This window comes from Onychomys torridus, chromosome 23, assembly GCF_903995425.1.
Source record: "Onychomys torridus chromosome 23, mOncTor1.1, whole genome shotgun sequence".
NCBI lineage: Eukaryota > Metazoa > Chordata > Mammalia > Rodentia > Cricetidae > Onychomys > Onychomys torridus.
In genome coordinates, this window is record NC_050465.1 from 7268784 (window position 1) to 7283370 (window position 14587).

The following is a 14587-nucleotide window of genomic DNA, read 5'->3' on the forward strand; positions in this document are numbered from 1 at the left end:
GTACCTGATGGATTTTGACTCTTTTATTCCAGTGTTCTGGGGCCCGTGGACCTCAAGGAAGGCCTTGGGCCTCATAAATGGAGGTGACCTTTGGATACGAGGATTTTTCCACAACAACATAGAAAGTTGGACTTGAGGGAGGGTGGACAGATGGTAGCCTGTACAAAGGCCTGTGGTTTTACGGTTCACATTTAATGATATCATCTTGGACAAGGTTTGAGTCAGCTTTTAGCTGGCACAGGTTCCTAAACACTGCTCCATGGGCTGGGACCTCCCTCCCATGATGCCCCACATCTCACAAAAGACTTTCCAAAAGTTGTTTCTAATTAGCCTCACCTTTGGCCTACATGGCTGAGGCTGGGGGTGGGGTTCACATTCTTACAAAGTGTTTAGAATTGTTCAAAAGTGGGAGAGGCTGCCCTTTGATCACAGTCTGAGTGGTTATTGCACTCTGGCCATCATCATCTTGACAAACTTCTTCCCCTCCCAACCCTCCCTCCCTGCCCCACTTGGAAAGGCCTGGAGCTAGCCTGGAGTGACCTGGACTGTGGGTCCTCCTGCACCCGGCCAAGTCGGCTCACCATGGCAGGCCCGGGCTGTTTTCAAGAGCCATCCTTCCTTCAGGACTATTTCAGAGGAAGTCTGTGGGACTTCTCACAGTAGGAACTCACCAGCTGCCAGTAGCCCTCTGCAGAAGGGCTTAGAAGTGAGGAATCACTCTGCTGCAGGGCTGATACCCCCTGGGACCTTGCCCCCCAACACACTCCAGGGGCTGAGCCAGCCCTGAGAATAGTGTAGAAGCTGGGGCCTGAATGATTCAGTGTCTCTGTGGGGCCAGCAAAGGCTTGTGTGGGGTTAAAGGATGGAAGGAATGTGTGATGGAAAAGGGTGAGGAAGAATTGTCCTGCTCTGGGGACAGCTGCTGGGTGTTGGGAGACCCCTCCCCTCCTCTTTACATCCTGATAGAGATCTCTGAGTGTCTTCAACCCCCACACCCTGGGAGACTTTGGGACAGAAAGGAAGTGGTTCAGAGTGGTCCAGCACTTGGATGGGTGCCTGCTGGCACCTTGCGTACTTGGACCGCCTCGAGGAAGAGATGCCCAGCTCCAGGGCACTCTTGTCTGCCTGGCATCTTACCCTCCACAGCTTGTCTCTCTTACTGCCATTCCGACCCAGGCTACTTGGATGGGGTGGACCCCTCTCTGGTCACTCCTTATCTGAAGCCATGTCTGGTCTCAGGGTCTGATCCCTCTTCCTTTCCCAGTCACCTGCTCCCCTGACTTACACAGGTGGTCTGATGGGTCTGTGTGGCATGTGTGCCAGTCTTTTGAGCGCTGAGGAGTGGGGACTTCATACCTGAGCTCTGTGATATAGAGCAATGGTGATACCACGAGGACCACTCCAGTCCTATCCTGGGGCCTGGATAGATCTTTATTCTCTGTCAGGGGAAGGGAGGTAGCTTTCACACCAGGAGTTCTCCAGGGACTCCATGACCCCCCAGTCTACACAGTAGGCATGCAAGGACACCCTAGGCCACAGCAATGAGTTTGCTAGAGCAAGCGGGTTCTAGTGCCTGGGTTTGCAGACCTCTGAATAGAGTCCTCCTTGATACCACCCACCCTACTTGCTGGGTGTACCCCAGGCTCTGGTCCACCACTGAAGGTCCACCCAGGGGAAGCTCCCTGGATACATTCTGGACTCCTTATGTGTACCCCTTGGATGCTGGCCTTTTGTGAGTCATTCTATGCGAATAAGAGTAAACAAAAAGCGCTGGGCGGTGGCGGTGCACACGCCTTCAATCCCAGCACTCGGGAGGCAGAGGCAGGCGGATCTCTGAGAGTTCAAGGCCAGCCTGGTCTACAGAGCAAGATCCAGGAAAGGTGCAAAGCTACACAGAGAAACCCTGTCTCGACAAAAAACAAAAGACAACAAAAAAAGAAAACAAAAAGCAAATTCAAAGAGTTGAAGACAGCTGAACACAAAGATTGAACCATCTTCTGGAGCAATGGTTCTTAGCTCTCTCCAGCCTCATCTGCTAATGGGCCTTGGGTCCCCTGCAGTCCAGGATCTGAGCAGTGACAGTCTGGACTTCTAGGTGGGCAGAATGGGATCACAGCCCGTTGGATGATGCCAGTGCTGACTGAGCCAGAGGGCAGCCCTGTCCCTGTCCCTGTGTCTGACCCTGTCCTTGTGTCTGTCCCTGTCCCTGTGTCTGTGCCTGTCCCTGTCCCTGTCCCTGTCCCTGTCCCTGACCCTGTCCCTGTGTCTGTCCCTGTGTCTGACCCTGTCCCTGTGTCTGACCCTGTCCCTGTGTTCTCTTTTCTTGGTCCCTACACTCAGTCCTCACTGCCTGCACCTTAGGTTCTTTGTCCTCACAACTGAGCCCCTGTGCTCTTGTCCTTGGCTCCCTCTGCTCTGTCAATTCCACTGGATCCTGGAATGTCAGGGACTCTCCAATCCCAACCTATCCAGGCTTCTTCTATTAAACGGGCTGGGGGCTCCCTAAGTGTGTGAAGAGAAGGGTTCATCTCTCTTTCCTTGTCACAAGGATGATGAGTGACCTTTGTCTCTAATGCGTGGTGAGGGGTCCACTTTGGGCCCACGAGTGCCCTCACCACGTTTATTTATTTATCGTGCGTGGACAGAATGCTGATTCTGACAGATGGTGAATTTCATGTTTTACCTGAATTCCATCTCCCTGCCAGCATTCACCCTCTCTGCCTCATGATTGTGGCTGCAGCGTGACCAGCCGCCTCCCACGCCTGTTGCCAGGCCTTCCCGCCATGATGGATGACACCCTCACACAGTGAGCCAGATCAAACCCTCCCTTCCTTGAACTTCTCTGGCAGGTACTTTGTCTCCGCAATGGGGAAAGAACTACAGTGTGCTGTGCTCACTGTGCATGCTCTGTCTCTAGCAAAGCCTGACTTGCTAATAAACCTCCACAGGAGGCCAACTTCTCTTGGTGTTTCACTGTCGAGTTCTTCTGGGGGATGACTGGGCAGGATCTGAGCATTCAGCCAATGATGGAGTCAGCATGGGCGGGACAGGATATAGCAGATGGGGTCCTGGTCACTGGTCCATCCCATTGTCTCCATCCCAGGGGCCTCGTTAAGTCCTAGTACTGGGAATGGGGGTGATCATGTCTTTCTTCCCAAGGCCTGGGAGTACTGTAGAAGATGATCATGGCCTGGATGCAGAGGGCACCTCAGCCCAAGCTCCCCACGGGCTCCTGGCCAGCTCATCAGGGGCAAGAGGCTGAGACAGCTGGGTCAGGTGGGAGCCACGCATCCTCCAGAGGCCAGGCCTGTTGAATGGGCTGTTTGTGTTTTATGAACAGCCCAGGATTGCAGGAATGCAGCTCAGCCCACAGTGGGTAAGAAGGAGCTAGAGCTGAGAAGTCATAATAAAACACCCTTCCCAGGAGGGGAGCCTTCACATGAATCATGGAGAAGGTGATAACAACCCTTTTGGCAAATGCGTTTCCTCTCCCCAAGCCTAACTATGAGCAGAACACAAAGGACTCTGTGACAGCAAAGCTGCCTGCCAAGTGGATGCTGTCAGGGTCCCGACGTGGCGATTTTTGTTCGGGGCTAGCTCTGGCCAGGAGTTTAGAGGATGCTGATGCTGGCTGAAATGTCTTGGGACTGGTTGTATGTAAGTGACAGACATATGTATTCATTGGTCCCTGTCAGAGGGAAAAACAAACAAACGAAAACACTTTGATATTGACCTCACTTTTTCTTTCTTTGTGTTTTCACATGTGTACAGGTGTGTGTGTGTGTGTGTGTGTGTGTGTGTGTGTGTGTGTGTGTGTGTCCCAGGCCATTTCTCCATTTGTTCATTTGTCTTTTTTTCCTTTAGAGACAGGATCTTTCACTAGCCTGGAATTGACCAACTGGCTGAGCAGGCAAGGCCGGCTGGTTCGACAGCCCCAGGGATCCTCCCGTCTCTGCTTCCCCAGTGCTAGGACTATGGGCACCACCACCTCACCCACCAGGCATTTTTAGCACCTTTACATGGGTGCTTGGTATCAGACTCATGTCCTCATTCTGGGTGGCAAGCATGTTGCCTCCATCTCTCCAGCCTCAAGTCAGTTCTTTTTGTTGTTGTTTTGCCTCATTTATTGACCAGGAAGATGGAAAATACTGTGCAGAACACCGTATCAATGAGGGTGTTAAAGGGAGCACATTCACGTCCTGACCCACTGCTCTCCCTAAGCTGGAGCTGTGATGTGGATCATCACTGAGGCTTCTAGCCCCAGGCTGCCTGTGAGTCAGAGGACATTGGAAATGAACAAAAGTAGGCTGGTAATGTAGCTCAGTTCATAGACTGCTTACCTCACCCTGGCAAAGCCCTGGGTTTCATGCCCAGCAATCCATAAACCAGCTGTGGTTGTGCAGGTCTATAATTCCAGCTCCCAGGAAGAGAAGGTAGGAAGACCTCAAGTTCAAAGTCATCTTCAACTCCATAGTGAGTTGAGGTCATCCTGGGCTACATGAGAAAGCAAGAAAAAGAAAGTGCATGATTTGAGTTTCAGAGCAGTCATGATGAATTTGCCATGCAGGTCAAGAGTAGGGCCACCTGGGCTTACAGAAAGAGCAAAACAAGTATGTAAAAGGGCACCATGCATTTGTCTATTAAGCATCTATTTCTCATGATGTGCAAGGACCCAGTCTAGGCTTTGTAAGGAAAAGGGATGCGGGGTGAGTATGGATTATCCTTACTGGGAGGTGGTGTGAGTGTCTGTGCATGTGGATATGTCTGTGTGCACATCGGCTGTCTTAGGGATTCTATCGCTGGGGTGAAACACCATAACCAAAGCAACTTGGGAATGGAAGGGTTTGTTTCATCTTATGTTTCCAGGTAACAGTCGATCACTGAAGGAAGTCAGGGCAGGAACTCAAGAAGGGGAGGAACCTGGAGGCAGGAGCTGATACAGAGGCCATGGAGGGGAGCTGCTTACTGGCTTGCTCCTCAAGGCTTGCTCAGTCTGCTTTCTTATAGAACCCAGGACCACCAGCCTAGGGATGGCACCACCCACAGTAGGCTGGGCCCTCCCGCATTGATCACCAGTTAATGCCCTAGAGGCTTGCCCTCCTACACCCTGATCTTATGGAGGCATTTTCTCAATGGAGGCTTCCTCCTCTCTGATGACTCCGGCTTGTGTCAAGTTGACATAAAACTAGCCAGGACACATGTGTGTCTTTGCATATATGTGTATGCACACAGGTGTACAGGAAGTAACAGGTTGTATCTGGGCCTTTACTGTGTGGAGACTGGTCCCTGGTCAGGTGCTCATGTCAGAGCATCCATGGGGGGTCTAGCACTTACTTTTTAGGTGGGAGAATGGAGGCATTGACAGGTAAAGGAACCGTTCTACAGTTATGTCACAATTTGATTGGCAGAGCTGGGATTCAGGACTTAGTGCCTGTCGTCTGTCATGTCACATGCAACTTCTTCCTCTTGTCCCTTTCTGCTCCTTGAATGCCCAGAAAATGAGAGACAGTGCTGTGTGGCTCAGAGAAGGGCCAAGGGAGGGCTCATGGGGTGGTGTCACAAGACTCCAAACCCTTCCATGCTTTCTTGCTTTTTTCTGGGGTTCCTGTATCCCTGGGGTGTGCCTCCCATGCATCTAGCTTTTCATGCATCTCATCAGCGGCTGGGATCTGTTGTGGCTTGGAGATACACAGGCAGCCTAATTACTGGAATACAGTACGAGCACTTAGGTCTGCTATCCAATGAGATGCCCACCTAGCATGCTGGGACAGCCAGACTCAGCCTTGGGAATGTGAGTGAATCTATGCAGTGTGCATAACTCTACCCAGAGGGATTGATTTTTTTAAATTTATTTTTATTATGTATATAGTGTTCTGCCTACATTCATGCCTGCAGGCCAGAAGAGGGCGCCAGATCTCATTACAGATGGTTGTGAGCCACCATGTGGTTGCTGGGAATTGAACTCAGGACCTCTGGAAGAACAGCCAGTGCTCTTAACCGCTGAGCCATCTCTCCAGCCCCAGGATTGATTTTTATTGGTAGCTTTTGCAGTGTCTGTTCATTGTTGAAAATTTGAGACATATAAGAAATATATATAAAAAAAAAAGAGTTTAAATCCTGTTACCTATCCCGAGAAGCCCTTAAAACTTCTATATATTTTCCTGAAGCTTCCTAGCATGTGACTCATATAAGTATGTCCAGTGGGGTTACTCATCTTCCCCTGGAGGCCCAATGGTCCCCTCAGGATGTCTGGGTATAGGATGTCAGGAACAGCTGTAGACATCATCTGCAAAGAGACTCCTGTGTACACAGCTTTTGCAGCCATACTTGGCCTGCCAGACGAGCTGGCCTGGTTCTTCAGCCACTCCTCCCTGTGAGGGCTCATGTGCTGGGTATAGCTTCTCCCTTGTGGTTCTTTATGCCCTGGTCCATCCTGATAGAGGTTCATTAAAAAAAAAAAAATTCTGTGATTGAATGTAGGACCCTGTTGCTCGCTCAGTAAGTACTTTGCACTGGGCTCTTTTGTACTTATTTTGAGACAGAAGCTCCCTAACTTGCCCAGGTTGGCCTTGAACTTGCTGTGTAACCCAAGCAGGTCTTGAACTTCCAGTCTTGATGTTTTAGCTTTCTGAGTAGGTGAGACTACTGGCCTGCACCAGTAGGCTTTGCTAGTGCAGGGGTGGGTGTGGGTGCAGGGTTGTTGGGACCCAGATGAATCCAGGTTGTTAGCTTAGTGAAACACATTGCGCTTACTTCAAGAAGCTTTTCCTGTGGTTTTTCTCTTGATTGTTATTGTCATGGCATTTTAAAATTCTTATTTAACAGCGTACAGATTTAGACTCTTACAGGAGTCCAAGTCCACTCCGTGACTTGCTACAGGTGACACAGATGGGGAGGCATCTCCTTGACTCCCATCCTCCCCCGACCTGGCCCTGACTCTCCCATGCAGGAGCTGGGGTTGGTGTGTGTGTGGGGAGAGACTTGCTATTGGGAGATGAGTAGCTGTGTCATCACCGTCTTTATGATCTCAAGGCGGTGAGAGTAGAGGTGTGGCCACCAAACATAGGGTCTCAGGTGTCAGACATGGGGGAGGGGGTGCGGGGTGCAGGGAGGGGAACCTTGAGGCCCTTCAAGACACATTTCTGCCCTTGACCTGAGTCTCCCCTACCCCCAGTCAAGGTACCATAGAAAAGCAACTGTCCCCAAACTTGTAGGTTTACTTGGCCACCCTCTTATTGCGCCATTCTGTCACTTCTCAAGGAGACGGGTGTGTTTAGGTGTAAATCTCCTCCCTGGGTAGCCACGGACTCCTGGTATTTTGCTTGTCATCTGCCATGGGAGTGGAGAGTAGCCAGTTATCACACAGTGGTTTAAAAGAACCTGCCTCCCGTGCAGCTCACCCTGGAGGAAAAGATGGAGCAGAGTGTGGTGCAGAGCAAATTCGGGAGAGAATGCAGATGAGAAACACCTGTGCCCAGGGCACCTGGCCAGGCATTGTTGCAGATCTGTGTGTTTGCCTTTCAGTCCGGCAAGACTCAATATAGCGGCAAAATTAAGTACACCATCAACGAGAGCTACCAAACCCAATTCATAAACGGGATTTGAAAAACATGGAAGAGCCAGGGCAAGACTGGCCCCTGGCCAGGCAGCATAGCGGTACAATGGAGCAGTGTGTGTACTGGGCCCTGTGCGCACCCAGACCGCAGTCGGGAGGAGTGTTGCCACCCTTGGGTGGCCTATGCGTCTAATCCAGCCCGAGGAAAAGTTCCAACGGGACCCCAGAGAGCAAGAGGGTTGCAGGAGCTCCAACCTGCAGACATGAGCCTCCAAAGCCAGCTGTCATCAAGCAGGCTGCTAGGGGAGTGTGTGGTGTGGGAAGCGGGGGCAGCCGGGATCCAGAGGGGGAAGGCGCAGAAATCTGACACAAACGCCAATGTTTTACCTTTTAAATCACCTTGGTCTTCGCAGTTGAAATCTGCGCTGAACTTCCCACCCCAGTGTCTCCTGGGGGTGGGGGTTGGGAGGCCCAGGCTGCGTCTCGATTTCCAAGGTCACAAGTCATAATTCTTCCTTGTTCTGCAGCCTCTTGCAGGCTGAGTTCTAAATGTACTGCTGAGATGGTGTGAAAGCTCTCCGGAATGCCTCGGGACCCTCTACCTCTACCTCGGCTCTACAGTGAAGCTCCAGGTCCTGGGTGGGTTTTCTGTGTCTGTGATATTTGGGCTTTGCTTCCTCAAGGGGCTCTATTAGCCAAGGGATCCAAGGCTCATACCACCTTAGATGTGACTCAAGGCCATTTCCAGCCTTACTGACTTTGGAAGTGCACTGTCCAGGGCCATGAAGAGCCCATGTCTCTGCTCTTCAGAGTCAATGCCCTGGCTATGAAAGCCCAGAAGAGCTGCTTCTAGATGCCATGATGCCTGATCACCCCCTGGGAGACCCACAGACTGGGACAAGTGTGCAGTCTACTTCAGAGTTCTTAGGTAGCTTTGGTCACCTAGGACCCATGGGCCCTACCTTGACTCTCTCTAGCCTTTCTCCTCTTAGTTCTCAATTTACAGCCCAGTGGCCACTAGAGGAAAGCTGTGTCTCCAAAGCCATGTTACAAATAACCTCAAATCTAGTGGCTTGAAATGATGCACATGTATTGTTTTACAGTTCTGGAGTTAGTGGTCCACAGTGGATTCTTATAGGGCTCTGAGGGGAACATACTTTCCTTAAGTATTACAACTTCCAGAACTACCTGCAACCCTTGGTTCAGATCTCCTTCTTTGCATGGCTCTGTCTCTGGTTTCCTTATTGAAGCTTCTGGTACCAGACTGAATGGTTCAGTGCTGGCTTCTAATAGGTCTCCATCATAATCTGCAGAACTGTGAGTGTTCCCTTAGGTAGAACAGTATCTTGGTCCAATCCCCTGCTATAACAAAACACTGTGGGCTGGCTAGTTCAGAAGCAGCAGGCATGATGAGGCAGGGCCTCCCAGACCATCATGCCTGGTGTGGCCTCAACTACTTCGCAAATGCTGTCACTGTCTTCTCAAATGCAGGATGGACAAAAAGCTCTCAGGATTCTTACAGAAAGGCACAAATCCTATTGATGAGGGCTTTGCCTTGGTAGCTCCATTACTTCCCAGAGGCTCTGCATTGTATCCCATCACACTAGGGTTAGAAGTATGATGGTTAACTTAAATCCTAAGATTGACACAGATTAAAACCCACTTAGGAAAACCATCTCAAAGAGGGATTGTCTATACTGGATTGGCCTTTAGGTATGTCTGTGGGTTGTTTTAATTAACTGATGTGGGAAGATCCAGTCCCCTGTGGATGGCACTATTCCCTAGGCAGGAGGTCCTGATTGTATAAAGTGGGGGTTTTGGCACCAGATGTATAAAGTGAGGATATGACCACTCCAACATATGGTTGAGGGGAAGGTCTTTATTGTAAATTTGAGGGAGAGTATAGCCAGACGCATATGGGAGAGTCAGGAGCAGGGAGAGAAAGTGTGGGAGGCAAGCTCCTACCTTTTCAAGGGTTCTTATGAGGAGGAGAGAGGGATAAGAAAATATTAGACAGAAAGATAATGAAGAGGAGAAAGACAGAAACACAGGAGAGCTTCAGGAGGACCTGGGTCAATACTCAATGGCCCTTTCCGTTTATTCAAAAGGGCTTTTATAACAATGCCAAAGGGCAGGGCAAAAGACCTCCCCCTTGCTAGATCAAAGCTAAGTGTGGACACTGCACAGCCAAGTGTAGACCCTTCCAAACACCGGGTAACCATACCTGTGGTCAAATCACCCCTTATGCAGCCCTGCTGGGTAAAGTAAGCTCAGATTCTTGGACTCTGAGTAAGTTCTCACTAGGAAACCTCTGTGGGTCTCCATAAGAAAGTAGGATGCTGAACATGGCCAGTAGAGTGAACATGGCCATGGTGGTGGTGGTGGTAGTGGGGTTTGAGAAAGAAAGAAAGAAAGACTGAGAGAGAGAGAGAGAGAGAGAGAGAGAGAGAGAGAGAGAGAGAGAGAGACCCAATAGAAAGCCAAGAGAGCAGAGGAGCAAATGATTGAAATGGTAGGATTATATAGGAATGAGAAGCTGGGGGAAGGAAGCCTGTGAGCTGGGAAAATTTAGGATAGGGGGCAGGGTGAGAAGAGCTGAGAGGGCAGGGGTGGATTCTGGAAACAGGTACTTGAAATGCTGAGGGAGTGCCTAGAGGCCAGCACGTGCTTTGGCATGCTCATAGGCACCAGAGTTAGCTATTAGTCCTGGCTCTCTTTTGGACCTAACACCAAAGTATGGCAAGCATCATGCACACTCTCCGCTCTTGCCTGGATGTGACTAGCTTGTTCAGGCTTCAGCTATCATCACTTCCCTGCTATGACGGACTGTAACCTGGCATTGTTAGCCAATTTAACCCCTCTCCCTAAATTGCTTTTTATCAAGATATTTTATCACAGTATCAGAAGTGAAACTAGAATAGAAGTAGATGTACAAATCAGAATCAGGAGGGGGTGGGCAGGCACACAAGAGCACCGTGGTGGAGTCATTACAGATGTGATCAGGAGGGATGGCGGTGTCCTGAATGGAGGGTTCTCTAGAAGGTGGGAAAGGGAGGAAGGGATTTGGTTCTGCTTGATTTTAGCCCAGGGAGATGGGCTTTGGATTTCTGAGTCCCAGATGGGAATATGATAACCCCATGCTGCTTTTAGATTTGTAGTGAATTGTTAGATCAGTGATAAGCAAATATAGTGTTCTTGGAATTTCCACCAAAGACAATTTATAAGAGGCAACCTGGTGGAGGGTTAGGAGGACTTGGCTTCATGCTGCCTGCACTCTCTGTGTGAAACACTGTTTCTGTGTGTGGGGGCTGGGGGCAGTGTGTAAGGATCGCCTGGAGTTCAACTGAAGGACAGTACTCCCCTAGGACCTGCACATCTCCTTGCCTGGACATCTAATGACAGTTGCTGAAAATTCTCAGTCTTTGTGCTGACTCTACATTGATTTAAATTTTAAATTAAAAAAAATTTTAAATCAGTGGTACATGCAGAGTATTTAAAGATCCAAGTAGGCAAACAGCAGGACTTCTGCACTTCTGGCTTAATCTTTTGGTGTTCCCCTGCTGTCTCTGAGAAGCATGTTTCCTTGTGTCTGGTTCTTCACTTTGGGCATTGCCATGATTCGAGTATGCTTTGTGTCCCAAATGGACATGTGCTGGGGACTTGGTCCTCTGTGTGGTGACATTTGGAGGTGCAGCCTTAAGAAGTGGGGCTGGGCCTGGGGAGATGGCTCAGTGGAAATGTGAGGACCAGAGTAAATGCGTCATGGTCATGGTGGCCCATCTGTAATCCCAGTGTTGGAAGGAGGAGACAGGGGATCCCTGGAGCAAGCTGGCTAGTTAGACAGGTCGTATCTGTGACCTGTGAGTTCAGTTGCGAGACTCTGCCTCAAGGAATATGGTGGAGAATGGTAGAGAAAGACTCCCACTGTCAACCTTGGACCTCCACAGGCATGTGTGCACACATGCACACACTCACCACATACACATTAAAAACGTGGGGTTCAATGCAAAGTCATTAGGCCAGTGAGGTGCTGCTCTGGGAAAGGATGAATGTGGCTCTTGTGAGACCTGGCTAGTTCCCATGCAAACGATTTGTTAGGAAAGGAAGACTGGCCCCACCTCGTCTCTGGCTTCCTGTCTCACAGGCAGCTTCATTTGCATCTGCTCCTACCATTCTGATGCCCTTCCTGAACTGTGTGTGCCTTGATCCTCCTTCCTCTACCATGCACGTGTGCAGCCTCAGGTGTTTTGTCTGCGCAACAGTAGGCTAAGTCAGACATCGTCGGCCCGCTTCCACCGTGGAGGGCTTCAGTCCCTTTAAGCCCTTACTTTCATCTTCTATTCCTTGTCATCCGCTTCTTTTCCCTCTCCTTCCTTCTCCCTTTCTCCTTCCACCCCCTCTTATTCTCTCTCACACACTTTCAAATAGGCTTTTTTATTTTTTATTTTTTTATTTTGCCAGAGCTGAGGACCGAACCCAGGGCCTTGCACTTGCTAGGCAAGTGCTCTACCACTGAGCTAAATCCCCAGCCCCTCACATAGGCTTTATATCTTGTCATGTTTTACTGAAGTGCGTGGAATTATTAAAAATAGAAAACAAAAACAACAACAACAAACCACAACCTTTCTCTCATGTACAGGAAGGGGGATGACTTCTGAAACGGAGTGGGAGATTCTCATGTGTGCACTTGGTATAGACAGCCTGAACTATGGGAACAAGTCCTGGGCCCTTGTCTCCACAGCTGTGTCATAATGCTGGTGCCTGGAAAGGCTGAGCTTTCCCATCCTTGATGCCTCATGGGATCGTGTCTCCTTGATTGCACTGGGTATTAACACCCAAAGCTTATTAAGGACTTTGCTGGAGAGCCTGCTGAATGTGAATGGATGCTTTGGCATTTAGTGGGAGAGTATATTAAAGTCCAGGCCATGTAGCAGGGAAGGAAACATTCCTGAGATTCCTGGGGATGCTAGATAGCTCCCGAGTCAATGATTCCCATCCAATGGCTCTTACCTCCTGCACTTCCAGCCTTGAGGTGACAGTTGTGTCTCCCAGCCTACAGCATGAAGTAGGTGGAGGATCTTGGCTGGGGTTTCTGCCCTTGTTTGTCACGCAGCACAGGCTAAGTTGCACTGAGCAGTCTGGGAGCTCCTCAGCATCTCTCTCCTTGTTTGGTCCCTGTTTCTACAGCCCCCAAATGCCCAGAGGCAGTCCAGCGTGAATGGAGGTGGGTGGCCCAGAGGAGGTCACAAAGGTGAATATTTGCATTTCCCTGGTGACAGGTGTTGCTGATCATCTCTTCACGTCCTTACTGGCCACTTGTTGTTCTTTTTGGGAAACACATCATCATCTTTGTGTATGTTCCCCTTCCCCCAGTGGTGCTGAGGATTGGATTCCAAGGTTTCACACATGTGAGACAAGCATTACCTTGAGCTACAATGCTAACCTTTCTGACTATGTTTAATTTGGGCTAGTTGTCACTTTATAATTATGTTGTGTTACAGTAATACTTTTTACGAATAGAGGTTATGTTGTGTTACAGTAACACTTCTTAGGAAGAGGGATAGAGGACACCAGGAGAACACAGCCCTTGAATCAACTAAGCATGGCTCACATGGGTTCACAGAGGTTGAATCAGTAAGCACGGGGTCTGTGTAACTCTGCATCAGATCCTCTGTGTAAACGTTATGGCTCTTAGTTTGGTGTTTCTTTGTGGGACTCCTAACAGTGGGAACAGGTGTGTCTCTGACTCTTTTGCCTGCTCTTGGGACCCCTTTCCTCCTATTGGGTAGCTTTATCCAGCCTTATCCCTTGATATGAGGGCTTTCGTCTTGTCTTATTTTGTATCTTGTTTCGTCATGCTTGGTTGCTGTCTTTTGGAGGTCTGGTATTTTCTGAAGGGAACCAGAGTGGGAGTGGATCTGGGGGAGAAAGGAGGTCAGGTGCAGGACTGGGAGGAGTGGAGTGAGGGAAACTGGGATCAGGATGGATTGTATGAGAAAAGAATCTATTTTCAATAAAAAAGAGGTGTTTTTGTTTGTTTGCTTGTTTTACATTTTCTGTTGTAAATCTTCTATAGTTTGAATCTTAAATATTTCCAAAGGAGTTATTATGACCAAAATTCATAAAACTGTGAGTGAAAATGTTATAGCCAAGCCCATTACTTTGTATCTACACTAAAGTCCTCAGGCTGGGACTTGTCCAGTGGCAGAAAGCTTGTCTAGCAACCTCAGGGCCTAGGTTTAGTCTTCAGTATAAAAGAAGCAAGACAAGAGGCGGGCGGGGGTGGTGCATGCCTTTAATCCCAGCACTCGGGAGGCAGAGGCAGGCGGATCTTTGTGAGTTTGAGGCCAGCCTGGTCTACAGAGCAAGATCCAGGAAAGGCTCAAAGCTACACAGAGAAACCCTGTCTCAAAAAAACCAAAAAAAAAAAAAAAAAAAAAAAAGAAAGAAAGAAAGAAGCAAGACAGTGAAGAAGCAAACAAGTTAAGTATTTTTATCTGTCTGTCTATCCTTTCTTCCTTCCTTCCTTCCTTCCTTCTTCCATTCTTTTCTTTTTTTTTTTTTTTTTTTTTTTTTTTTTTTTGAGACAGGGTTTCTCTATGTAGCCCTGGCTGTCCTGTAACTGGCTCTGTAGACCAGGTTGGTCTTGAACTCACAGAGATCCACCCACCTCTGCTTCCTGAATGCTGGGATTAGAGACCTGTGCCACTACCGCCTGCCTCGCCTTAAAAATTTTTTTTTTTATTTTTATTAACTTAGTTCCAAACATTTGTTTTCAAATGATTATACATGAAACTGTTTTCTTAGTTTTTTTTTCTTTAGGGTTTCCTACTTATGAAATCACATAGGCTGTAAAGAAAGATGCTTTTACTTCTTCCTTACAATCTTGACTCCTTCCTTTTTCTTGCCCAATTGCTCTGGCTAGAACCCCCAGTGCAGGGCTGGCTAACTGTATCAAAAGCAAACATCCTTACCTTCCAAGTCTGGGGGAGAACCCATTCATTCTTTTACCACCCAGGAGAAACAAGCCTA